Genomic DNA, 27,176 nt, shown 5'->3' with positions numbered 1-27,176 from the left:
TAGCCCTCTTGGGTATCACATTGCCTGCACAGAAGGGCTGAGATCACAGGTGCGAGGTGTGGGTGATTTATCTCCCCCCTCACCCCTTCCCTTACCAGACTGGTTATTTTGCCTTTAAATGCTGATGGATTGCCAGCTCCAAGCTGTGATGGATTCTGTGTGGGGAGTCATACAACAGCGAAGCAGATGCGCAAAGACAAAGCCTAGTTTGTTGGTACTGATGTGGCTGCATCTGCATGGATGCTTTCTTTTAACAGTAGCAATTTAGGCATGCAGCAATTTGGTAATTTCGCAGATACGTTTGGCCTACTCAAAAAAATTGTCAGGGAACACCAATATTATCATATAATATTCAATGTAAATGCAAACCTGGTCTTTCCTCTTCAGTACCAGATTCATCTTATTTTTGTATTACAGTAATTAGATGTTTGAAAATGAATACTAACTAGGTAAAGTTGCATATGAACTGGATGAGCCTGACTTCAAACAGCCAAGGTGAGACAGAGAAAACAGAAAGTTAGACCTCTTTGAGGCTTGTATGCTCAGAGCTGGGATCCTGCAGAAGTGCTCCTTCCCTCTTTAACGAAAATAGGTGCATAGCAGTAAAGTTCAGCTTCTTACAGTCTAGCAAGCGTACTGTGCTCCTTCCCTCGTATTCTAGTGCTACTTCCACAGGCCTGATACAGCTGTGGCTTCTATAATTACATAAGCTCTTCAAGAGAACAGGCAGGAATGCATACTGAAGAATCCAGAGCAAGTTGAGGGAGTATTTCTATATGGCCCACAGGTGGGGAACAGGCTAGCTACCATTAGTAGACTACCAACAGTAGACTTTCCAAAGTTCTAAACGAATGCAGTCAAAATCCCACCAGACTAGACTGAATGAAAGTAACTTTAGATCAGATTTTGATATCAAAACAAACAGTTTGTGTGCAACTCAAATTGTAGAGATGCTTTCAACAGTGGTCTCTTCCATTCATTAGCCAACCTGAGAAACCTGCTGGCTTTTTGAAAGGAGGGTTGATTTTCCAGGGAATGCCTCATAGTTCTACCAATCCATTGTTCTGTAGCGCATGTATGCACCCAGATAAAGGAGGCAATTTTAGTATTTCTGTGAATGCTTTATAGATATTGAGAAAAATTCTTCTATTTCTTATATCCAATACTTGCTGAAATGAACTCTTTAATAAGCGCGTCTTTGCCTGTTGCTCATTTCCACTGTGAGAAGCTGGTAACATGCTTCACAGCTGTGAAAATCCAGTGTGTAAACAGTTGCTTATCAGTTATTTCAGGTTCTTCAGGAATTACACCTTCTCCTTCAGCCATTCATCTTGGTGTAGCAGGATCCCAGGTGGTATTCTAATCATCTTGGTTGTTTATTCCAAGTAATTATTTGCAGGGCACTGATACTCAGTGTATTTTATGTTCATATACACCCAGACAAGCACTGGAGGTAGAAAGTCTCAGTAATAATTATGGTTGCCTAGACCAATGGGACCACATGGCTGGAAGTAGAATGAAGTAGTGGCCTCTTACTAGTCAGGGACAGAAAGAATTTCTTATATTCAAGAGGTGTATTTAAATTTTCAAATACTTTAAGTCAGAGTACTTGTTCCTTCTTGCTTACCCATGTTGCAAATACACTGGTCAATGGCCTGAGTCAGAATGGTTTCTGTCTTTCAGTTCTTGTATCGTGTTATATTAAAGACACTTGACTGAATATTAACACATACATGTATCAAATTTAAACTTCTTAATTCCTACTGTTCAATTGAGGAGGAAGAATGTTTTGGACTCCCTTATTCAATTAAAAATTATTATCCAAAAGTTTAAGATTTACTTAAAGCTACCCAGGTGTTCTTGACAGGGCCCTTATCAGAAAGTTTACTTCACAAGAAAAGAGTTTGTGACAGCAGTTAGATATCTGAGTATTAGAGAACAATGGCATGACCAACCAATAGTTTTTAAGACAGAATTTATGCATACCTTTTCATTATTTATTTAGAAATTTAGCTTTTTAGCTAGCAATAATTCAGTTTAAAGAACACAACAACATTTTAATGAAAGCTTTTTATGCTAGCTTATGTGAAACTTTTGCCCATCATGGTAAATTCATAAGATAAGTAATATTTTGCACTGGAATTCTTGTTACATGCTTGTATGCATATGTTAAATACATATAATCCAAATATTTTGCTGGCACTACTACCTTAGAAGTTAACATAGAAATGGATATAAAATTTCCAGAAGCAGAGTGGCCCAACTGTCCTCACTTAGATGTATAAAAGATAAATAAATCAAAACACAACATGGCCAACTTCTTGGTCAAGGATTTGACCAAAGATTCATTGATAATGACATAATACAACAAGTCAGTATTTGGACTTAACTAAAACAAAAACTATAAAAGTTGGAAGAATAAAATTATAGTAATTAAAACAGAAATGAAGATAACCTCCACTGTTACCCTTTAGCTTCTGTGATATTATAGAAGTAAGAACCAAGATTTTTTTTTATTTTTTTTTGTGCTTTCATGGGTGCTCTTGTACTCAGAGCACAACTGTGTAGTAGAACTAAAGCACTGTAAAATACAAATACCGTTTAGTCATATTTACTGGGGGGATCTAGAAAGAAATAAATTAGTTGAGATTAATGCTCTAAGATGTGTTCTAGGGTACAATATATGTAGCAGATTATGTACAGGGATGATGTGACTGCAATGTCAAGTAAATTAAATGCACCTTCAGTCTTCAGCGTGTGAAGTGACAGAATAATGAAATTTAAATACAAATAATAGCTATATTTATCTTAATTTAGAAGCTGGTCATACTAAATGAGGCACAGCTATGAGAAAGTACTATGAAAGCTGACACTTGGTTTGTAATAAATATTTTAAAAATTGATCTATGAACTCTTCAAAGTTTTGAAGAGTAGTACTGTTGGTCTGTTTTAAATTTGTCAAACTTACAATAATGGGAAAGAAAGGTGAAGAAATCATTAGTAAGGAAACATTTTAAAAATAAAAGGATTATTAGATTCAATGTAAATTCTTAAAAAAAATCTAAACTTACAAGATATGAAAACAATGTAAAATCAAAATATACTTTTGACAGGCATCATTGGCATGAAAAAGGAGCTCAGGTCTAGCTGAATTAAACATTTGAAATCTAGCTGTAGGCCGTAGCAACAAAGTCTACATAAACATAGTTCATGTGAGCTGCTTTGGAGTATTCCTCTTATCTGAGAAGAATTCAGAGGTGGCTTGTTAGAGAAAAGCCCTTTCAAAACTGATTCAGGGCTAAGCTCTGAAAAGTGCAAGTGTTTCTGGGTTTAAATTTTAAAGATAAGAATTTGGATAGGAATATGATAGCTCTTAATAGTTATTTATGGACTCTTATATTAGGAGTCCTGCTGATTAAATTAACTAAGAGAACTTTAGTTAACAAGGTAAATCAGAAGAGTGGGTTATACAGAGCCCTCTTCTCGATTTTTCTTAGTTATTTTTCATAAATAAATGAATAAAATTTCAAGCTGTTTGTGCTCTGATCTTTAAGATCATTTACAACACAAGCGATTACATTTCAAATGGGATTGGGGGCATTTTTGCCCTGGATTTTAAGGCCAGTATTAACATTTCATAGTTCCTTTAATAATGAAAGGCACAACAGGGAAAACTGGTATCTATCTAATGAAAAAGAATATCTAGTGATTGCTATGAATAAACCAAAAGCTCTTCTAAAGTGTCTAATGGCAAGCTGTAGAGTTAAATGAAAGCGAGTGATGCTCATTAGAGTGTGCTATGACACCTAGTTAGATTCATTAGTGCATAAACAAAGGTTTAAACCACAGAAGACAGGCATGCAGTTTCATCTGCAATGGGTTGTATTTGAACAAAAAAGAAAAAGAAAAAATTATGAAAGAAAATGGTATTGCAGAAGTGCCATGTGGGAAACTAACTACTGTAACTGGCTGCTTATCCTTTTAAAAAGCAAAAATAAAAAACAACAACACCTTTTTGGCTTCCTAATATTATAAATTAGCATATATTAAAAAAAAAAAAAAGAATAAAGAAAAAACCCAAACTGGAAAAAAATCAAAGCCTCTGAACTGGCCTTCTGATCTCTAACAGGCTTTCTGCTTTAGGATTACCTGCCTTGCATCCATAAAGCAGCTACCCACTGCAGATCTGTGTCCACAGCTCTGCTTGCTGGCAGCAGAGCCTGGGTGATGACTTCCCAGTTTAAAGGATGCTGCCAAAATTCTGGAAGGTTTTAAAATACTTCTTTCCATGTTAACAGTAACATTTTTAAATAGCAATGGGAAAGAATATTAACATGCTAATTATTTGTCTTTTTTTTTTTTTTATGCCACTCCTTTGCTTTTTTTTTTATTTGGTTTAGACAAATACAATGGCTTGGATAATTTCATTGTGATTTCATTGCATTTTTAAGCTGCTAACGTAATGGCAATTGAATTTAATAATATAGCTGCCGTCCCAGCTCCTTACAACAGGAAGGGAGTTCCTGAGAACTCCTTTCAAATGGATTTCCTGCCTTCATACCCACAGTAGTGAGTGGGCGCGGGCACAGGAGTACAACGACCTTTCCTAGGAGGGAGAGGAAGCCCAGGGGCAGCCCTGGTGCAGGGCAGCTCCTCCCGGCCACGTCTGGCCGGAGGGGAGAAGTTGGGCAGCAGAGGTGCTTGCCTCACTTGTGGCTTTTGGTGCACCCCTGCTGGGGAAGTGGTAACGGGGAAAAGCAGAAGCAGCTGAGCACTACCGAAGTTCCCTTTCTGGATGTTGTGACTCCTGCTGGCTGCGGTTTCCCTCAGCATCTCCGGGGGAAAACCACTACCACAGGGAACACAAATTTCGGAGGATCCTCTTTGCCATATGACCACTAGAAACCACGAGCAGTCACTAGGCAGAAACTATTCTCAAATTTGTATAAGCTATAGGCTGTAGTACAAAGGTTAAACTGACCTCAGTGATAAAAATACTAATGATACAACTGTACTGTTGTGTGGAGCTTTGCTCTGCTTCCTTTCTGAGCATGTGCCTGGCTATCCTATGCTTATTTCTTCACTTTTTCCTGTGGCTATGTACCAGAGGATACTGAAGTTATAATCAGCATTTCTAAATTAATTCCAAGTTAACTGGACTTCCAGCCATCACAGATGAGCTGCAGGCAAGGTTGTGGGGATGGCACCACTGCTGTGTTCGCAGGGCAGCTGCTGTACTCTGGGCTTTACTGAGCTGGAGGAGCTGCTGCCTGGCTCTGGCTGCTGGAGCAGGAACCTGTTTTTCAGGGGAGTGTTTTGGAAGGGTAATTGTGTGGGAGCTGTCATTTTAGCTGGCATTACTTCATCGTATTTAATAATAACCAAATTAGTGAGTCCAATGAGACTGGATTACTGAGTCCAGTGTGCAGCAAATCATGGACATTTCCCCTAGAAAATTTAAAATTTGTTCTTAGATATTATAAATCAGCACCATTGCCAATACTACAGCTGAGTTTCTATCATAAACTTCAAATACTTTCAGTAATTGCTGCATCTCTTCACAATTCTGTGTCACAGTTGTATGAGTTTCCAAGTTGTTAGGCTAGTTCTGGGGCATCACATTTGAAGGGAAGCAAATGATGGGCTCATAGTGTGAGGTCCAGTACAGAAGAGCCTTACTTGATGCCAGCCTGGAGAAAAACAAAAGCTGATGACCGCCCTAAGACAAAGAGAGAAGGAATTTTGATTATTGGTCTTAGCAAACTAATTAAAGTGATGCACATTATCTGAGTAATGTCAGGTTAACTCCTAACACCATAAATCAAAGCTAAGGGTGAGCGGTGTCACCTTGCTAACTAAGCAAGACCTTCACAGATCCTAATGGGGAATTCTCCAGCTTGTAGGTTGTTAAGAATAACAAATAGGCAATTGGGGCTTTTCTGCATCTCTGCAGACCTCTTGAACAAAACAACTCCTATGCTACAAGTGGAAATTTTTTAGGCTTCAAGCTTCTTTGCTCCATGAGCTTTTTGCATAGTTGTTCTGGAAAATAGCATTTCTTTTCCTAATCAACTTAGTACTCTTTTTGGAGGTTCCTTGCCTTTAAGCCTGTACATCTTTTCTGGAGTCATAATTGTTACAAAAGACCCACAGTGACAGATTAGGCCTATTGAAGTATAACCAGACAGATAAGGCAAGAAAACTGAAAATGATGATTTATTAACACAGAGCAGCATGCTGATACGTCACATAAGCATGAAAAGAAAAAAGTGTCTTGAAAGAGTGTAATCCAAATGCGAACATATCATAAGCAGTGTTGTACCTCACTGTGGTAGTTAGAAACTGTACTGCACAAAACGAAATATTGATGAATTAGAAAGGAACTTTTATTGTGGTCAAAAGGCTGCTGAGAGGGCACATAGTCACAAGGGTGAGTTACTGTGGGACGACTGCAAGAGAAAACAGTAAGATAATTGTATTCTTTCCAACCTCTGCTTCACTGTTTACCGAGTTCATTCAGATCTTTCCTGCTAAGGAAAGAATCCTGCCAAGGATCTGGGGGCAAATGCAATGCTATAGCAAATGCCCACTGATAGAAGGCTAGGGATCTGTACGCTCATTGTTAGCTAAGAGGTACATGGGCTTTTTGCCTTTCCTTGCATTTTTTGCTGACTCCTTTGAATTTCTGCAGAGGTTATTCTAAGATCTCAGTTACAGAAACTCTTCTTGCACATGTCTTTTGTTTCAGCTTTTGTTCTAATGAAGACCTAGGGTTTCTTCTTTCAGATAAAATCGAGCATGCAAAATGAATATACTATGCTCATATGTTACATTCCCATCTTAAGTGAAAATGCTGTTAAAATTTACCATGTTTTACAATCAGAAAACATGTCTTGTAAAAACATTGGCCTGATGTTCATGTGTAGCCTGGATTACAATGAGAGCTACTTCCATCTTAAGCTTTAAACTAAAGTGAACGATAAATGAAAACACTGTAAATGATTCTTAGTAACAGTAAAACATTTGACTAGTATGTGTGTAATAGTATCTATAATAATGTGCATACTCTACATGATGTGACTATTTTTTTCTGCAAATATTGGGGAAAAGGCTGCAAATATGTTTGGGTAAATATTGTAAGGTTGCACCTAAACATACAGTCTAAGCATTCATTAATTCTATGTGGGCATTAAAGCAGTAATGAAAATATATTCCTAAGTAAGATGTTGAACAATGGTACATACAGCACTTAATGTTGAGGTCCAACTCAATATCGTATTAATTTTACTGAGGTAAATGACAGTGACATTTTTCTTAAGTTTAGTTCCATCTTAGTACCAATCATTTTACATTAAATTACACTGTTCTCTTCACTCATTCTATCCCTTGAGCCATTTTTTAAACCCATTTTCTGGTTTTATCTTCTATAGGTTATGGAAGAGAACTTGAAGAAACTGAAAAACAGAAGAGATGTAGCACTGCTCTAACTTTCTACCCAGCTAAATAAAAAAAATGAAAGAAGTGGCTAAGCTCTGAAGCTTTGTCACAAAAGGCACCAGCACCTCCATGGTGGTGTGTGTGCAGGGGTGCTGTTTGCATCAGGGTGAAAACAAAATTAACTCAGAGAGAGCAGACTCTTAAAGATGCATTATTTTTTAAGTAGCAGGAGATCCAGAAAAGAAAACATCCCTCCTAAAAAATGCAGTATGTTTATTTGAGTTTGCCTTGCATATGGTGTGCTAGTCACAAATACTCTTAGTCCTTGCATAAGACAAGTAATCAATAATAAAAAAAAAAGCTTATGAATCAGCATGCAAACAGGTGGTCTGGTTATATATCTATGCAGAGAGGGAACTGTCTAAATTTTTGTAATAACATTTGCATGAGTCTTAAAAGTTTTTAAAATCTGAATGCAGTAGTGCCTTTTTCTGAACTCCTTCCAGACTTACCTCTAAGTAATAACATCATCTAGAAATAACTTTATCTAGGCAAGAACATGGAAGGATTTTTTTGTTTTGTTTCATTTTTTTAAGTGTCTCTATACAAAGGACGAGATCTATGATCTATGTTAAAAAAAAGTGGTGTGGCACTGGCGGCCAAGGCTTGATTAAAGAGGGTCAGTTCGTGAACAGGTCAGCTGCAGTATTCTTTAAGACAAAGTAAACAGACAAAATCCCCACTGAAATTCCCCAAAAGACACATGAGAACTCCAATTAATTTAGAAAAGATAATGTGAATGTGTGACCTTGTTTGTTTAGTTTAGTTTTGTTTTGTTTTTTGTACTGCTAATGTGGTCCGAATGTAGACAGAAAGCCCATTTTGTTTTCTTCATTGCAGTGCATACGTACATATGCATTGCAAATATAGAAAAGGTGAATCCACCATCATGCATGTTTCTATTTCCCACCCCTTTTTTTTTTTTTTGTCAACCCTTAATTTCGTCTAGAAGTCATCCCAAAAAACATGTCCAACGTGACACCGTGGTGGATCTAGAATGCTTCAATGCCTGCTAAATGATGCATCTTGACACTTGCAGCAGCTAATGGCTGGCAGTGCAGAGCAAAGACGGATGTACCCACCTCATCGTGCTGACCACAGCAGTGGGAGGGATGCCCTATGGCAATTCCTGTACAGCCTACAGCATGAGATTTGATTATCCCATCTCTTTAAGAAATACAAATGTTCCAACCATAAAATTATCCAGCTTCGTGTGAATACGGAGATAATGTAAGTAGACGCTGCTGCACCAAGTAGGTAATGTAAGTGAATATGTAATTTAATTAAGGAATGAGCTGTTGATTCAATGAGACAACATTGCTTCTTGTTACCAGAAACTCAAAAAGATGGAAGTTTATTTCTGTGTGGCTCAGTTATTCTCTTCTCCTCTCATGCACAGTAAAAGGCTTCTAACTAATGGCCCTGACTCATTTGAGAATAAACAAGTGCTCCTTCCTGTCTAGTCATGTATGGTATGTAATGACTTACCTTCCAATTAAATTCATTTAAAAGCTATAGTTAAAGTCCAGTCTTCAGTTAACAAGGGTCACTCAAGAAAACTAAAGCTAGTCTTGGACAGACAACTTACATCCAAGTTATCTTTTAGAGTAGTTCAAAAAGAAAAACAAGAAGAATTAAAAATAATTGTTGAATATCTGGACGAAAAAATAAATGATGCATCTCTAAAAAGTACTAAAGGCAGATGGCAACTAAGGATTTTTTTTTTCTCTTGAGGTTTTAAAAATAAGCTGTTAGGCATAAATCAAAGGGACTTTTTACTATTTTACAATATAGCATGCAGAATGTGACCTGAATGCTGCAAATGATTACATACTTTGTACATCTGAATAGCTTCATTGCAGCCAATCACCCTGGGAAAAACAACATATTTGTAAGTATTATAATTAATAGGATTTGACATATTTTTATCCTGACCAACAGTTTTAGATATTGTAACTAACTGTATTCATGAGCAGACCATCTTTCAGAACATCACCAGAAAGTGCAGTGGTTTCGAGCATGAAGATGCAGTTAGATACAATAGCCCACAGATGGAGATGGTGCTTTCTTTTGATATTTGTCATTTTCAGAATGAATGACTTAATACATATATATGCATAACTTCCTAGATGGTGATTTAAACCAGGAGAGGGTCTTAACTTATCAGTAGATGAGTTTTCTAAAGACATGCAAAGTAAAATCTATTGTAATATCTTCCCTGTGGAGCTTTATTAAAACCTCTAATGTGTTTTGAAAAGATGAATTAAAAGATGAAGTATACTGTGCAGATAGTATTTTCAGATTTGGATACAGGAAATGACATTTAATTTTAATATTCAGAAGTAATAACTTAAATATTAGGTGCTTTCATTTTTGAATGAACAATTTTTTGAAAGAACAAAGAAACGATATCTGTGCCAGTTATGTGTGGGTTAATATTTGAGTATTTATTCTTTATCGGTTTATCTTCTTTTCATTACACTTTATATCCTTTATGCCTTGTAGCTCTGCCTCATAAAGCCCTCTGTCATCTACTCCCTGATAAATATTACCTTGTGGACCATTACACACTTTTATGGCTTTTCTGCATGAAAAAGTGATTCTTGATGTATTTCTGCTTTTGGTTCATGACATCTAAGGCTCTATAATTCAATTAAAGCCTCTAATCAGTGTTACCAAGAGAGGGTAAGTTTCCTCTGGTTTATTTAAATTTTGCTGTTCTTTTACTCAGAGGTTTAGAAGTTCACAGCTGATAATGGAAGGAGAGATGACCTCGCGTGGGAAAAGTTTTACAGGAATCAAGAGAAAAAATTACAGATTTTTTTCATGGGTTTCCAGTGCTCTCTCATGTGGTGGTTTTACTCGGGTGGGCAGTCAAGTTCCACTATGGCCGTTCTCTCACTCCTTCTCCTCAAAGGGGAAGGGGGAGAAAATATGACACAAAGGGCTCAAGGGTTGAGATAAGGATGGGGAGACCGCTCAACAATTATCATAACAGGCAAAACAGACTCAGAGTAGGGAGATAGTAAGATTTATTGCCTATTACTAACAAGCTAGAGAAGTGAGAAACAAAGGAAGAAACCAAAAATGCCTTCCCCCCATCCACCCTCTTCCACCTCCTTCCCCCGAGGAGCGCAGGGGAATAGGGGAATGGGGGTTGTGGTCAGTCCCTGGCGCTTTGTGTCCACTGCTCCTTCTCAGTCACCCTCTTCCCCTGCTCCATGTGGGGTCCCTCCCACACGATGCCGTCCTTCCTAAACTGATCTGGCGTGGGCTGCCCACAGGCAGCAGCTCCTCAAGAACTGCTCCCACATGGCTCTGTACCATGGGGTCCATCCCCCTGGAGCAAACTGCTCCAACCTGGGTACCCCACGGGCAGCAGCTCCCCCCAGACCCCCTGCTCCTGCGTGGGCTCCTCTCCACGGGCTACAGGTCTGGCCTGGGGCCTGCTCCTGCAGGGGTCCTCCACAGGCCGCAGCCTCCTCCAGGCCACATCCACCTGCTCCAGTTTGGTCTGCTCTACGGGCTGCAGCGTGGAACCCTGCTCCACTGTGGTACTGCATGGACTGCAGGGGGACAGCCTGCTTCACCATGGTCCTCACCACAGGCCGCAGGGGACTTTCTGCTCTGGTGCCGGAGCACCTCTCCCCCTCCTTCTTCACTGACCTTGGTGCCTGCAAGGCTGTTTCTCACTCCTCTCACTCTCCCAACTGCTGTGAAACAGCGTTTTTTTGTTGTTGTTTGTTTGTTTGTTTGTTTGTTTTCCCTTTCTTAAATATGCTTTCACAGAGGCACTAACAACATCGCTTTATTGGCTTGGCTCTGGTCAACAGCAGGGCCTTTATCTAACATGGGGCAGCTTCTAGATTCTTCTCACAGAAGCCACCCCTATGGCCCCCGCTACCAAAACCTTGCCACGTAAACCCACTACATCTTAACAGAAGCTGCATTAGCCATCTTAGGCAGGACATGCCTACACCTTTTTCAACACAAACTTGACTTGGAAAGGAGGAACCTGGGAGCAGGAAGACTGAGACTGGCATGTTTGTAAGTGACCTGAATGCTGCCTCAGAACAGTTAGGATTCCAAGAAGAATGTATAATCCTGAGCTTTTCCAAACCTCTAGACATTTAAGTTTCTAAATAAATTGTCTTCTGCATCATGATATATCACCCGTGACAGTGCAGATAATGGTGTATTCTCTTCATGTTGTGGAAAAGGAGAGGATTCTAAATAGCAGGATTAAAAAACATTCTAAAGGATGCTAGTGATGCTTCCTCATGAAGTGAATATGAGTACTTCCCCACAGTGAATATGTACTACAAAAAGTAAAATAAAATAAAAAATCAGAACAATTTAAGTCACGTGTTAGACATCTCCCAGCCACTTCACACTTGAGTCAGGTTCTTGTAGCATAACGAAGCTTTCAGTGTTTGACACACAAGTTCTGGACTGGTTCTTGAAAAGATTTTTCATGGCTTTTCTTCAGGATCTCTCCCCACCTGCCCCCACAAGGAAACTAAGTGGAAATTCTGCCAGGTATCAACAGAAAATATTATCTGTGGTTAAAGTAGGGTAGGACGAATTATCAGAATTAAAAATGGAAATAACAAATAACTGTCTTATGGGTAATTATAGGGAATAACTGTCAACTTCAAGAATGCTTAGCTGGAATTTCAAGCCCAGTGAGTTAGCTTATGTTCATGCTTGTTTGTTCATTGAAATCTTATGCTAAAACTGTGTTGGTTTTTGTTTGTTTGTTTGTTTTTAATAAATTAATGAGCTCTCCATATTTAGCTTCAAGTAAAGCCCTCAAGTAAAATTCTGAAATAAGCATTATGTTGATCTAACATACAGTTAGAGTATAGGTTCACAACCTCTGTGGTCTTAATTGTAGCTTTAGAAGAGCAACCATTCTTCTGAAAGCTTCTTTTCCAAACTTTGATACCAGCACCAATTTTCTACTTGCTCTTTACTAAGTAAGCTATAGTCTTATGTAACAGTGAAATAGCCGAACTGAAGAGCAGCTGGAGGGAAAGTGTAGAAACCAGATGAAAGTTAGCAGTGCCCCTAAATACTGCCCATTATATGGTGAGTATTTCGCTCCCAGAACATAAAAGCACCCTATTAAAACTCCAGAAAAACAAAGCTACCATGCCCAGCAATGAAAACAGATGATGAAATGGCTGAAACTGGTTGCTAAGCTATAAAAAGGTTTTTGATAACTGGTATACCTAAATTGCATAAATAGCAACATCTCTGATGTACTAAAGCTACTAATTACATTATTGGTTCTGAGCAGAACCAATAGATGCCCTGATGCATTGCAGGTTGTCTTTAAAGAATACACTTCCTTGTGGTTAAAGGGCTACTTTTCAGTGAAAATGACTGTACTGAGCACTTGCAGCTCTATATCCCATTAAAGGCTGTTTCTCAGACTTTTTTAAAGGGCAGAATGGCCTTTTATAGAATCACAGAATCACAGAAACATTAAGGTTGGAAAAGACCTTTGAGATCATCTGGTCCAACCATCACCCTACTACCAATGTCACCCACTAAACCATGTCCCTACGCAACACGTCCAACCTTTCCTTGGCTACTAAGATGGTGAAGGGCCTAGAGGGGAAGACGTATGAGGAGCGGCTGAGGTCACTTGGCCTGTTCAGCCTGGAAAAGAGGAGGCTGAGGGGAGACCGCATCGTGGTCTACAGCTTCCCCATGAGGGGGAGTAGAGGGGCAGGTGCTGATCTATTCTCTTTGGTGACCAGCGATAGGACCCGAGGGAATGGTGTCTAGCTGCGACAGGGGAGGTTCAGGAAGAGGTTCTTCACTGAGAGGGCTGTCGCACACTGGAACAGGCTACCCAGGGAAGTAGTCACTGCACCAAGCCTGTCAGAATTCAAGAAGCGTTTGGACTGTGCACTTAGTCATATGGTCTGAATTTTTGGGTAGACCTGTGTGGTGCCAGGAGTTGGACTTAATGATCCTTATGGGTCCCTTCCAACTCAGGATATTCTATGATTCTATGATTTCCTTGAACACTCCCAGGGACAGTGACTTGACCGCTTCCCTGGGCAACCCGTTCCAATGCCTGACCACTCTTTCTGGGAAGAAATGTCTCTTAATTGTTTTAATTGTGCTTGGAAGCTAGTCTGAGCTGATGATTAATGTCCAGAAGTTTCCAGATATTTTGAAAGACTAGCATTTTAAGAAAGAGTATTATTTCCAAAACACAAAGTGTGGTTAGTTTTCCAATCTTCAGATTAAAATGAACACCAGGAAATCTGAGTAATGAACCGTAATAAATCAGTACTATCGCTTCACAATTAGAAACACATTGTCTAAATTAGATAAAAGTGGTGAAAAGGGCAATTTTAGACTACACCTCTTTATGAATAGCTTCTGATGCAGGCTACATGGTTGGTCCATGTAAAAGTCTCTGTGTCTGAGTGCAATATGGGCACATCCCTTTGCTTCACAAGGGAAAGACAGCTGGCTTGATAACATTAGAGAACCTCCATTTCATTGCTCCTGGGATAGCAAATCCATTTGCTGACTAACTTACAGCTTTTCTTAGTGTCCTACTGGCTGCTGAGAGTACTTTTATAAGAGTTCTTGTGATCTGCTGGATAAAGTGTTCTTTCTCTCCCCTACCTAACCAGTCTGATGGTTTTCTCACATTGCAATAATTTGTACTGCTACTTTACCCCGTTTGGAAAGGCTAGCATTCAACAGGAGACTGCAAGGCACCCACTTTGCCAAGATTCCTGTGATCCTATGCACCTGTGCTCTCAAAACCTGCTTGTATTTTAATTGTGGAGTACCTTGTTGTGCTGTCTCTTATTCCCCTCCTCCCTTTATTTTTTATTTTTATTTTTTGCAACAAGGTCAACAAGGTTAGTGCTTTTTTTGTAGATATTCTTTGATTTATTTTTTTTTTAAAGCAAACACACCATGTAGCATTAAATCAAATGTTTTCAAATGTCCCTATTTTACAAGGTAGACTTTTGAGCAGTGTGGCTAAAGTGGGAAAATACAGCAATATTGTGATTTGGGAAACTGCTTTAAGCAACTTTCAGTTCTACAGATCATAAAGTAGAGCTAGAATTAAACTTTGCAAAAAAAAAATATCTAGTTCTAGAAAGTTAGAAGGTCCTTCAGTATTTAATATTATAAACTGACTTATTATTCTTAATGTTATTCATGCAAATCAAATGTAATCAGCACATTCATCTCTGTAGAAAACAAAATTAGAATTGATCAGGTTTGTATTAGTAAAATGAGTGAGTCACAGTGCTGCCTGAGCTTATGGGAAGCTCTACTTCTGTTTCACACTAATTAATAGAGCATCTGTGCCCTTAGCTCTCTTCACAAAAAATGTACTTTAAAACATCAACTTCTTGTTTCAGAGATGTTTGAATTGTGTTGATTATCCTTCTAAAATGACAAAATACAACAGATGTTTCCCACTTCTTCTGGGAAGGGAAAGTAATACATCCATTTTAACAAGGTAAGGAATCCAGTTACTGCAAAGGCTTTAAGTTAAAGTGGGAAGATTTTTGAGAGATCTAACATCTCAGGATCTGCTGTGTTTTTCTGTATATAGAATTTCTTCAAATATTAGCATGTTTTCTGATTACAATTCCACTTATTACAAAGAAAAAACACCTATATTAAACCAGTTTCATGCTTTTTTCTTCTTTAAGATTTTGATAATGGTGGTTGATTACATCAGTGGTCGTCCAACAGCAAAGTGACTGTGTTGGGTAAGCGTGTCTGTGCAGCACTATTTCTGGTGATGGGGAAGCAGCTACCAGAATCAGTATTTTAGTATGCTTGTCTTAGAAAACTGTTAGTCTGATTTTAATGTAAAGAACAACAAAAACCTATAGATCCAGGCCCTGGTGGTTGAGAAGTACCAAAATTGCATATTGACAGATCACTGTGGATTTAAATTCTGCTTGAGGAACTAGCCTAGTGTGCCCTGAACATCTAAGGCTTGTCTTGGGCTTAGGCATGAGAAATCATCTGAATGTCATGTTTTATATTTTCGCTTAGAGCATCTTTTAAGGTCAGAAGCCTTAAGGAATATAAATATCCTGTTCTGTGGCAAGACTGATTGCATGGTTGTACAGTCACGCTGCTTCTGATCTGCAGAAATTATCATTACGACTACACCCAGGCCTTTATTTATTCCAGAAACACTTGTGTGGACCATGCAGTAAGTATATCTCACTTTGACCAAGTGACTCTTAAACTGGAAATCTCTAAGCCCATAAAGCTACTCTAACATTATATAGAATGGACTTCTGAGACTACCTAAAGATGAAGATCTGATGTTAGACATCTTAGAGCAGCATTATGCTATAAGATACTAGCCAAAATCTTGAAGATTTGAGCTACTAGCATTAAGAACACAGGCTTGAAGTTTTGTTTGAACTTTTCATGTGTTTGCTACAATGACAAGAAGAATATTGCATTCTGTACACACATACCACCTTTTCTGATTTTTCCGATTCACTGATTGCTTTCTTAATTTTTTTTTTAATCTTGCATTTTTCATTAAATTTGCCCCATAATTTACTCTTTTACTATGACTTAACATTAAAAGGAACGGAGAAATTTGAAGAAAAGGAGAAAACTAGCCTGTAAAGGTATCTAAAGGACACATAAGTTTCTGAAGCCTTGTCTTTCCTTTCAAGTGCCTTTTATGTAGCAATACATACACATTTCCACCAACTCATATTGGTACAACCATAAACTACAATTATTAAAATAGCTGTATATGAATATATTAAATGAAATTTATCAAAGAGAAAACCCAATCTGTTTTGCCAGTGCTATGTGCATCTGTCCTAAATAAAGGGAACAACTCTCCCAGCATAGTAGGCTGGATTCAATATTGTTTTCTCTCTTTCTCTTTCTCTTTCTCTTTCTCTTTCTCTTTCTCTTTCTCTTTCTCTTTCTCTTTCTCTTTCTCTTTCTCTTTCTCTTTCTCTTTCTCTTTCTCTTTCTCTTTCTCTTTCTCTTTCTCTTTCTCTTTCTCTTTTCATTCCTTCTCTTTCCTTTGTTCCTTCTCTTTAACCTGCTCTTTGCTTTCTGATGAGGTGTTTAGGAATAATGACATTAATTGTCCTTACCAGACAATGTGACCAACTCTGTAAAAATAATGAACTTGATCAGATTATGCTGTGGAAGCATAGTCAGCAAACTTCCTTTGTAGAAAATGAATTGGTCAAAGCAAGGCAAATTAAACCCTCTTCCAGGGGAAGACATACATAAATTATATCTCAGATAACAAGGTGACCTATTGATTTAAACAAGCAGTCACAGAAAATATGTATTGCAGGAGTTAACCAATGGCTTTACTGAAGTTTTATTATAGAAGTTAGAATTTGAGTAAACCATGACACTTACTAAGTAGCTAAATCAACCAGCCATCCGTGTAACTAAGATTGATATGAAGAGGCAAGGTGAGCATCACCATGAAGGTGATGGAGACAGTGCTTAGGTCCGATCTTTTCTATTTTATTTTATTTTATTTTATTTTATTTTATTTTATTTTATTTTATTTTATCCTTTTGAGGGGAGAGAGAATTCCCAGAGACTTGTAAGATCCCTTACACAATTTCTATGTCATTTTCAAGTACAAAATATTAAAGGGAATACTTGAAATAGTGTAATTTCCTTTCCTCCCCACTCGTTTGGAAAAGGAGAGTAACATGACACTTAAGAGGTGGAAGGGTGTCATCTATGAAGGGAACTTGCATGCTGCTGCAACTAGTTTCACTGCATTCATAAACCAGCATCTGCTCTTGCAAATTGGCTAATTGTGTGTGCAAGCAGGTATTCACTAATTAGATGCTCAATTATCCATTTTGCTCAAACAATAGCCATTTGCATGTATAAAATTAAAGGTTTTATGGACAGCTAGCTCATCCCCTGCTAATGAACATTAAGCAGGGACCATCTTAAAGACATCCATCAACATTTCAAGACTTCAGGGAAGTCTAGGGGCCCAGAATTCTCTTATGAATAAGCACTGTGTAGCATTGCCTAACAATTAAAGTATATATGTGGCAACATTAATATCAGAAAGTAGCAGAACCCAATATAAATGATAATTAGAAGAAATGACAGCTCAGCAAAAAGGAGCAATAGCATCATTAGTGCCACTAGGGGCTTTGTGAAGCATGCTCTTGACTTTACAGCTATAGCAAAGGGAAGGGGGTAGGGAAGAACAGCTTTTGATTAGGCCAGATAGTTATCCAGACATTCAAATCATTGCTTAGGCAGATTGGTATAATTTTCTAATTTTAAGAAGTGTCTAAGTATGGCTTTTCAAAGGATTTTCAATTAGCCATCATAAGTGCTTTCTGAAAGTAGGACTTGAGCATGATTCCAGCTCCTTTCTTTTACCTTCTCTCCATAGTGTGTTAGAATGATTACTCCAGAGTGACAAACTGATAGCCCTGAAGGCTTTTTAAAATAAATTTTAAACTAAAATGTAATGAACATTGTACATTGTGAAGTAGAAGAGAGGTTTCCAGATCTCTCTCATTTCTTTCTGAGTCTCTCATGAGGATTTTGTCTGCCTTGTAGGGATGATGTCAGTATTATCCTTGTTCATAAAACAACTTTCTAAGCTTTGAGGCAATTGTAAGAGGAAACAAATAAGGAAAAGCAACATATAAAGTTGAAAATTGTTGCTTTCTAGCCAGTATCATATTCACAACTTTTAAAACCATAAACCTCATAACTTTCGTTCACCACATTAAAATTGAAAAAAGCCTTCAACTTTGGATATATAACTGCCAGTAGTGCCTTCATTTTATATTAAAAAATAATTGCATAATTCTCTATGCACCTCAGATCCTACAGACCTGTTTCTGATCATGCTTGTCAATCTTGTCTGTAATAGTATGTGTCAGATGGAAGAAAAAAGTAAGAAGATGTAACTGAAATCCCAAATCCCACCAGCTCCCAGCTACTGAAACAATGTTCCTCTTGATTCAGTCTAGCCTGGTCTGATTATTTTTCTGGGTGGGTTATTACTGTTGAGTGTTTGGAAAGTTGGAAGCCATGGAAAGAGCAATGCTTGTCCCAGGCCACTTCCAGCCTGGGGCTCTTGCAGACTTATTAGTCCAAAGGATTCAGCCTTGTGTCTAAAGATCAGCTGAGCACCCCACTCTTTAACCCTTAACTCTGTAGTTTTGGATTTGTCTAGCTGATTTAAAACAAACAAATAAACAAACAAAAACAAAATACTAACTTTTTAAGCCTAGAGATGTACACTGAAAAAAATAACATATATGTTTCTGAATACTGAGTTTAGCTCACAAAAGAAATTTGTATTATTAATTAGGTTATTAAACATGCATATGGTGCATTAGTCAATGATATTAAGTCCTTTATCCATTTTTCTGGCTTTTTAAATAGGTAAATATGTACCAGGGATAGTAGCAAAGTAATAATATCCTCAGCAAAACTACAGGAAACTTTGTTTTCAACCTCAAGGACAGGAATTAGGATGCCTATTCTTTATTTGGTTTTATGAATCCTGTTTTTGACATTTTTACTCAATTTTTGATGATGCTATTGATTTCAGCTGTAGCACTTGTGAGCAGAAATTTTTGTAATATAGGTTAGTTATTTCTATCTTTCCTCTTAGCTACAGCTATCCTTTTGCTAGATGCTGAGCCCTTATTGCATCATTTAAAATCAAAAAGTTCGACTCTGATTAGAAGAAAACCTGGAAAATGTCACTATGAGCTTCTATAGCCAGGCAAGGCAAATTCCCTAATGTTTCAGAAGACCCAGTCATACGAATAGACATGCAGAGTGATTTTCACCTAGGGAATTTTAGAGGATATAAGCATAGCTATATGCACAACCCTGCAACCATTTCTGCTGGGCTATTTTCATTATGATTTATCTTTTTATGGTAATATGATACCACTTTACAGAATGACAGTACTCCGCCTGAGAGTAAAATGCCTTTAAAGACTACCACAACAAAGTATTTTCAGATTATATATACTCTAAAAATGTCTTAAATTCTCTATATACACATTTTCACAATAATTCTATATAGGCTATTCTATATCATGCAGAGTTCATGCTGTATTGCTGGTCAAGTCAGCTTAGATAACATGTGATTTGCTCTGTGGCATTAGAATAATGCTCTATTAAAAAGTTATGGAGTTGGTATTTGTGTATGCTATGCCATGGTCCAGATTAGTAGAAAATAATGTAATCTTTTGTACAGAAAGTATTGTCACAGTAAAAGTGATAAAACAAACAGAAAACTCACCAGTGAAACACAATCCTATGTTTTATGGGCACACCATCTCTTGATACTGTCCCTTGGAACAATGATGTTTCTGTTTGAGCCAAAATCAATGAGATGCAGTATGCATTTGGCCATACCTGAGCAACCAAACACAGAAAAGGACAGAAGAATTTTAAAATTGAAAATGGTGTTTGTCTGGATTATAGCACATTTAAAAAATGACCACTTTTAGTGGGCATGTTCAGTTCATGTGTGTAAGTGATAAGCTGATCTTGTACCTGCTTTCAGTAAATGAAAAGATCCCAATGAACTTTTATGTTGTCAAGACCAGATTCTATAAATAATTTACATAAAATATGTATTACTTATATAGTGTTTGCATAGGAAACGTGTCTTTAGTGCACTCAATATTATTTTATGGTTAAAATTTGAAAGAAACTGAAAGCATAGGAGATCTCTTCTCACCAGGCCTACTCCATTCCCAGAATCAAAGAGCACGGTCTTTTTCCACATAGCCATGTAAGGAGATTCCCTTGAGAGAAAAGCAGTACACCAGCAAGGCTGGAATGAGTGATGCTATATTTGCTCTTACTGATAAATTAGTGACTTCTAGCAGCACACTAAAGGACGCTGCTGGGGATGCAGTTTGAGCTTGCTACCAGCAAATCCAGGAAAGTCTCCCCAGTCTTCTGTAAGCAGACTGGATTTTTACAGTTCCTGACTTAGCCATTTGTATCTTCAGTTGGGCCATTTGTATCTTAAATATACAGCACTTTGTTGCAGACTCCAGCCTTGTTCATTCTGCTTAAATTTCAGCTAAGCTGTATGTCTTGAAATAGGATTATCTGCATGTTTCCTTAGGGATGATGAAAGTAATGAGCAATTAGTCCACAGCGGGCCAGCTTTTCATGAAAATTCCTTCCTTCTATGTATATTCTGTGTATCATTAACAGAAACTGACCTTTATATTCTGAATTGCCAACTCCCTGGAGTTTCTCTAATCTCCAAAAAAAAAAAGAATAAAATTAAAAAAAAAAAAAGATGAAAAAAATGAATGTTTCGGTACCTCATCCTTTGCCAGTTTAATTCCGGTGTAAACATCATAAATGTCAAGAAAGTACTCCTCTATTTAGTAGTTAACTAATGTTAAGAAGGTTTATTATCATTAATAAGGGTAATAGCCATCTGTGGTTTCATATAGCCATTGCAAGTGTATTAATGGTGTGCAGTAAAAGTTCTTTTTTTCCTAAATCAGTTTTTATAATGCTAAAGCTGACATGCTTTTGTTTGGTATATACTAGATGCGCACTGAATGTCAGAGTTTCAACTTCCCAGGTAAGTACTTGTCAAATAAAAGTGCTAAGTCCAGTGCAGAGCACCTTCCTGGAACTTGGATCCAAGACTGGGCAGACCTTACAGTTTCTGTACCATCATTCCTTCGCTTGAAGGTGAAGGGTTAAAATACTGACGTTAATTTGGGATAAAACCATCTATTTTCTCTCCCCTATGGAATACAGATTATCAGGTATGCATGTGCTTATATATATGTATATCCCTTTGTAAAAATGCATTGATTTTTTCATGAAATTAATAATTCTCTAATAGTTTTTAAAATGTCTCTAATTCATATTTCAAAAAGAACTGTGTGTGTTGCTTAAAAATGTGTAGATACACAGGAGATCTCACGTTTTGAAGGTTGTTTCTGTTAAAATACTCAATTAGAAAGTAAAGATTCAGTGAATATCCTTAGGTACGCTTAGATTAGCTGAAACTTGGAGAAATCAGTGAGAATAATGAATGGATGCTCTGCTGCACTGTAACCATGCAGTCTTCTGTACAGGCACTTTTATATTCCTCTTCTAAGGGTAGTGTAGACTTTGAGCTGTCCTGTCTCGTGACTGGCAAGTGACATACAGCTCTACTGGAATGGCTGTATGCCATCCTATCCTGTTGCTCGGAAAGACCCCAGAATACTTAGTCATGAGGGATGGCATAGATTCTTACAGTAGCAAGAGACCACGCGCTTATTGGCTTTGCAGCCACAGAGGACCGCAGATATAATGTAAAGTTAATGCTTGTAACTTAATTTCCTCTTTCAACTTCTTAAAGTGGAAAGTGTTGGAATGATTCCTTTAACCTCATTGATCTGAATAAAATTGTCACTGCTTGTTGCACGCAGCAGCTCTTAACAGCAAAGCTTGCAGGCCTTAAGCAAAATATATTTACCCGAGAAGCTAAATCCCTGTGCAGCAGCTTAAAAATTCAAAAATTGTCAAAAATTGTCTAGTTCTGTCCTGAAAACCTTTTCTTGATTTAGTTACATAAATGTCATTTTCAGCTTTCAGCAGCCACATTGCCCATCCCATTGGTGTTCTGCCCTTGTGCCCTCTGCTCGTGCTTGTCCATGTGCTGGGCAATGTGATTTTAGGCTCTTTTTTCCCCACCTTACACATAGATGCTCTCCAGTCTTTAATACCATCCCTATAAATCTTTTCAGATTTCTGTGTCTTGACAGCTGGAATTATTTATTGGTTTGACCTTCATAATATTGTTGGAGTTAGAGGCAGATATGAAATATCATGGTGTCTCTCCTAAAAGCTGATTTGGATATCATCATAATACTAAATACAGTGGGTGAACAATTGGTTGACATTTTGGTCTCAATGGGTTAAAGTAAATGGGGTTACATCAGGCTGGGGACAAGTGGGGTTTCACTGGGCTCCATTTTAGGTCCAGTTCTCTTCAATGTTTTTATAAATTATCTGGATCCAGAAGTTAAATGTCTATGAAGTAAACTTGGTGATGATACTAAACTAGGAGGAGCTGTTGACTCCCTTGAGGGTAGAGAGGCCTTGCAGAGAGATCTTGACAAATTGGAGGGCTGGGCAATCAACCATATGAAGTTCAACAAGAGCAAGTGCTGGATTCTGCACCTGCGAAGGGGCAACCCTGGGCATATGTACAGACTGGGGGACAAGATGCTGGAGAGTAGCTGGGCAGAAAGGGATCTGGGAGTTCTGGTTTACAGTAAGTTAACTATGAGTCGACAGTGTGCCCTGGCTGCCAAAAGGGCCAACTGTACCCTGGGTTGCATCAGGCACTAGTGGGTAAAGGGAAGGGATTGTGCCGCTCTGCTCTACACTGGTGCGGCCTAACCTCGAGTGCTGTGTGCAGTTTTGGACACCACAGTATAAGAAAGATATAAAACTGTTGGAGAGAGTCCAAAGGAGGGCAACAAAGATGGTAAAGGGTCTAGCGGGCAAGAGGTATGAGAGGTGGCTGAAGTCCTTGGGTTTGTCCAGCCCAGAGCAGAGCAGGCTGAGGGGAGGCCTCATGGCGGCCTGCGGCTCCCTCACAAAGGGGAGCGGAGGGGCAGGCACTGAGCTCTGCTCTCTGGGGATAGTGACAGGACCCGAGGGAACGGCATGGAGCTGGGACAGGGGAGGGTCAGGCTGGGTGTTAGGAAAAGGTTCTGCACCCAGAGGGTGGTTGGGCACTGGGACAGGCTCCCCAGGACAGTGGTCATGGCACTGAGCCTGACAAAGTTCAAGAAGCATTTGGACACTGCTCTCAGACCTAGGGTCTGGTTTTTGGGTGGTCCTGTGTGGAAGCAGGAGTTGGACTTGATAATCTTTCCGGGTCCCTTGCAACTCGGGATATTCTGTGATTCTGTGATCATCTTCCAAGATGGGCCTTTATGGTATGGCAGAACTTTGTTACATGAACGTGTACAGAACATAACCACCCAATTCCAGTGCTTTCATGTGTTTAGTTTTTATGGGATATATGGAAGTAGTGATTTGAACAGAAAAGAAGTGTTCAACATCTGCTTCCATTCAAGTGCATTTAAAAAAGTCTGTCTAGCAGATCAAATGCATTGTTAATGATTCATTAGGTGTTCCAAAAAAGAAAAATTCTTCAGTAGAAGTCTTTTCAAAAATGTATTTCTGTTCGGAAAACTATCAGATAGAAGGTCTTCCAGTTTGGATGTTTCAACTATGAGAAAAGATAGTTTTGGTTCTGATGCAAAATCAGAGGTAGCCCTAAGTAGATGGGAAATTAAGTATTCTTGTGTCTTTCCTCTGCCTTGGGACATATGGCCAAAATACCAAGGGAGTGGTACTCAATTCAAATTGATCTGTTCATTCTTGTAGGGCATAGTCCTCAGTCGTTGTAGTCCTTGAATAATAATAATAAAAATAAATTAACAGATTTTGATTTTGTGTTGGGAAGAACATTTCAAATGGGAGAAGGAAAAAGACATTCAATAATTTCTAATGTCAAGGTTCAGAAAAGCACAGATAAACACTGATTTGCATCACAGGCATGGGCAATACCAGACTGCCTGCGTTTTACCATCATTTGTGCCTTAAACATTTCAAAGTAATCGGTGGTAGAGTTGCGTGTACTCTGTGTGTCCACACAGTGCTAGAAAATTAATGCTTTAAATATAGATGGCAAACAGGAATGCCAATTAGTGTCTGCTGTACTGGTGACTTCTTGGGTAGGCTTCTGCCCAATGGAAATTGGACTGAAGTAACTAATTAATGTCACATAAGGCATAGAATATGTAAAATAGTAACAACTTAGTCAATTCATCACAGATTTGCTGAACTGAGGTGAAACCCTCCTTATCCCACTCCAATTTATTGAGTTGTTTAGCTCCTTGACTATGAACATGTATCTTCTCTTGTCAAGTCCCTCAGGGAAGATTTTTCCCTCGTATTTTTGCATCATTACAAAAACTCCGAAAGGTTTCACAAGTTCTTTACAGATTTGAGAAGAATTTTTCACTTGGTTCTTTAAAGACACTCTCCCAGAACATTTGATCCAATTTCTTTTCAGTTCTCTTCCTTGATGTGCTCTAACAGGCCTGTGGAAAAAAAAAACACAAACACAGCTTGCAAAGCTGCTAGGTTTGTTTGGACTGAAGTGGTGATTCTGCAATATAGCACAATATTACAGGTTTCAGAGATGCCTGCAGGCTTGTTACTAGTGTGAAATGGGGATTCTTTAAAACAAGAGTGTCAGTTTCCATGAGATGCTTAACATTATATGCCTTATATTTTCTGATAAATTATATGTGGATATGTAGAAAGAGAGAGAGTGAATAATTTACACTAAGGAGAATAATTTGGAATGCAAATGGTATTAATGAGGATATTTGTAAACAATTCAAAGAGTTTATGATTATTTATAAATACAATGGCTAGAAAATGTAGTTTTCTATCTTTTAAAATGGAGATGACAGACAAACTAAAGCTCGTGTGAACAAAAGGGAAAGCAGTTTTAACCTAGGTCACCACTTTTTGTCAGTTCTCCACTTTCCTGACCTCTCTGTGAGCTGCCATTCCCAACAGTTTCACGTCAGGACTGATCTTGGCATTAGCCAAATCCCTGTTGTACACAGGCTGTGGATACATAAAAATGTGTACTAACTTTCAAATATGCCTGAGAAACTGCATCTCAGGCAAATATCATTACCATTAGTGGAAAAAAAAACAAAACAATACTGAATATTTTTTTTACATGTAACAACTGGGAAGTCAGTCTATTTTTTAGATGCTGCTGATACCCTTAAAATTATGGTGTATAATTAAAAATATGGGATGTAACTGACTAACTTAATCTCTGTTCTTTGTGACAAATTAGGAGGACACTTTACTTGCACCACTGTGTTTTGTGTACGGTTCATCATGAGTACCTCTTTCAGAAGCTGGATTAGTCAATTCTAGCTATCCATTTTTAGTACTCTGAGGGATGGCAAAAAAAAAAAAAAGGACACTAGTAATAGTTTTACCTTATAATATTATATTCAGTGAGATTTATTTAAAAGGAATGGGATGGAGTTGTGAATTTATGAACAGTTCATGATATTTCTGAGCGGTCTGGCTGTGCTCAGCCTGAGGAAAAGAAGGCCAAGGGGGAGGATCTACTTGCTGCCTTCTATTGCCTAGTGATTGCTTACAGCAAAACTGAACCTCTGCTTCTGAGGCACACAGATAAAGGATGAGCAGGAACAGATACAAGTAACAGCAAGGGATTTTTTTTTTATTTTTTTTTAAAGAAAGAAGACATGCCACATAATAAGCAGTAGTCCAAATTGAACAGGTTGTCCTGAAAAGCTAGGATCTCCATTCCTGGAAAATTTGAAACTTCTTTAGATAAGGTGCTGAGGAACCTGGTTGAAGTTGCTAATTTGAAGTTGCTCTGCCCTGACATCTCTAGATGTCTTCTCCAACCTAAGTTATTCTGACTGCTGTAAAAATGACCTGGAACTAATACTTGAAGTATTAGTTTTTACTTGAAGTGTTCAGTTGATTTTAAAAATAAATAATTTTAACATAACTTTGGTGCAAAATCTAAGAGAAGATTAGGAAAGATGATACTTGCACAACTCTGTTTCTCCATCAGATGCTGAAGCCATATAAAGATGACTCAGTGGACAATGCTCAGTAAATCTAAATACTGAGCATAAGTTAAATAAAAGTTTTGGTGTTTTGTACATAGCTTTTCATAAAATTAATAAAAAGAGCAACAATTTTCCAAAATTTCACCAAAAGATTTTTTTAATAATATTAAAATGGTTAGTTTAAACATTTATCTTGTATATTATGAGGTTAACATCTGAATAATTTTTAAATAATTATTGTAAACTCCATGTTTTGAACAGTGGTTCATTTTATGAGGTAGATGTTATTTTTAATTTATAGCTCAGGTTTCTGCAAAATTCTGAATGCCACTGTAGATTGATCACATTATTGCAAGACATGCAATCAAGCTCACAATTACTCAGTCAAGGATATTGGTGCTAAGCTTATATTTAGACAAGCATTTGACGTAGCAATCGATGTGATACCATGCACAATTGATTGAAGTTGATCATGCCATAACTCATTTTTGCTTCGTGAAACAGATTTAGGGCAGACTAATGAAAAAAAGGCCTTCTCCCCACCTGGAATATTTAGATCCCACTGAAAGCCCAATGTTCTTTTAGCAGCAATGAATAAAAGTGGCATTGATTCATTGCTTTTCTCAAAGTACATGACAATAAATAAAGCTTGGAACAAATTTTGATTGTGCTGTAGTTGCCGGAGGTAAGGATAAGTATTGGAGATAGCAGGACACAGCTATTAACTCTAACTAGTTTTGCTAGCTATTAACTCTAACTAGTTTTGTGTGTTTATTTCAAGCAGGGCATTAAACCAGCAATTTGGGTACTTGTGGAGTTTGCCTAGCTTTGTTTTTTTTATCCATGTCTGAAAGACATTTGTGTGAAAAGTCTTCTTTCTGCAGGTTTGAAGTTTCTGACATCCAGGAAGGAAAACCCAATAGTTTAATTATTGAGAAAGGGAAACGTAAAAGCTGTTGGAAACGCTCTTTGGCA

The 27,176-nt window shown here is 38.0% G+C and overlaps 1 protein-coding gene and 1 long non-coding RNA gene across 3 annotated transcripts in view; one reads left to right on the top strand and one right to left on the bottom strand.

Moving 5' to 3' along the window:
- The window catches only part of TMEM106B (transmembrane protein 106B), a 1,075,577-nt gene that overhangs the window by 36,739 nt on the left and 1,011,662 nt on the right, over positions 1–27,176 (bottom strand). The window lies entirely within an intron of this gene.
- On the top strand, positions 14,918–21,123 carry LOC126913208 (uncharacterized). Its single transcript, XR_007707914.1, has 3 exons — positions 14,918–15,007; positions 15,204–15,263; positions 21,091–21,123. It is a non-coding gene; the product is annotated as an uncharacterized LOC126913208 (long non-coding RNA).

The sequence above is a fragment of the Cygnus atratus genome, chromosome 2 (assembly GCF_013377495.2).
Source record: "Cygnus atratus isolate AKBS03 ecotype Queensland, Australia chromosome 2, CAtr_DNAZoo_HiC_assembly, whole genome shotgun sequence".
Classification (NCBI taxonomy): Eukaryota; Metazoa; Chordata; class Aves; order Anseriformes; family Anatidae; genus Cygnus; species Cygnus atratus.
The sequence above is the reverse complement of the archived record's forward strand: the minus strand, read 5'-3'. Positions and strand labels throughout refer to the sequence as shown.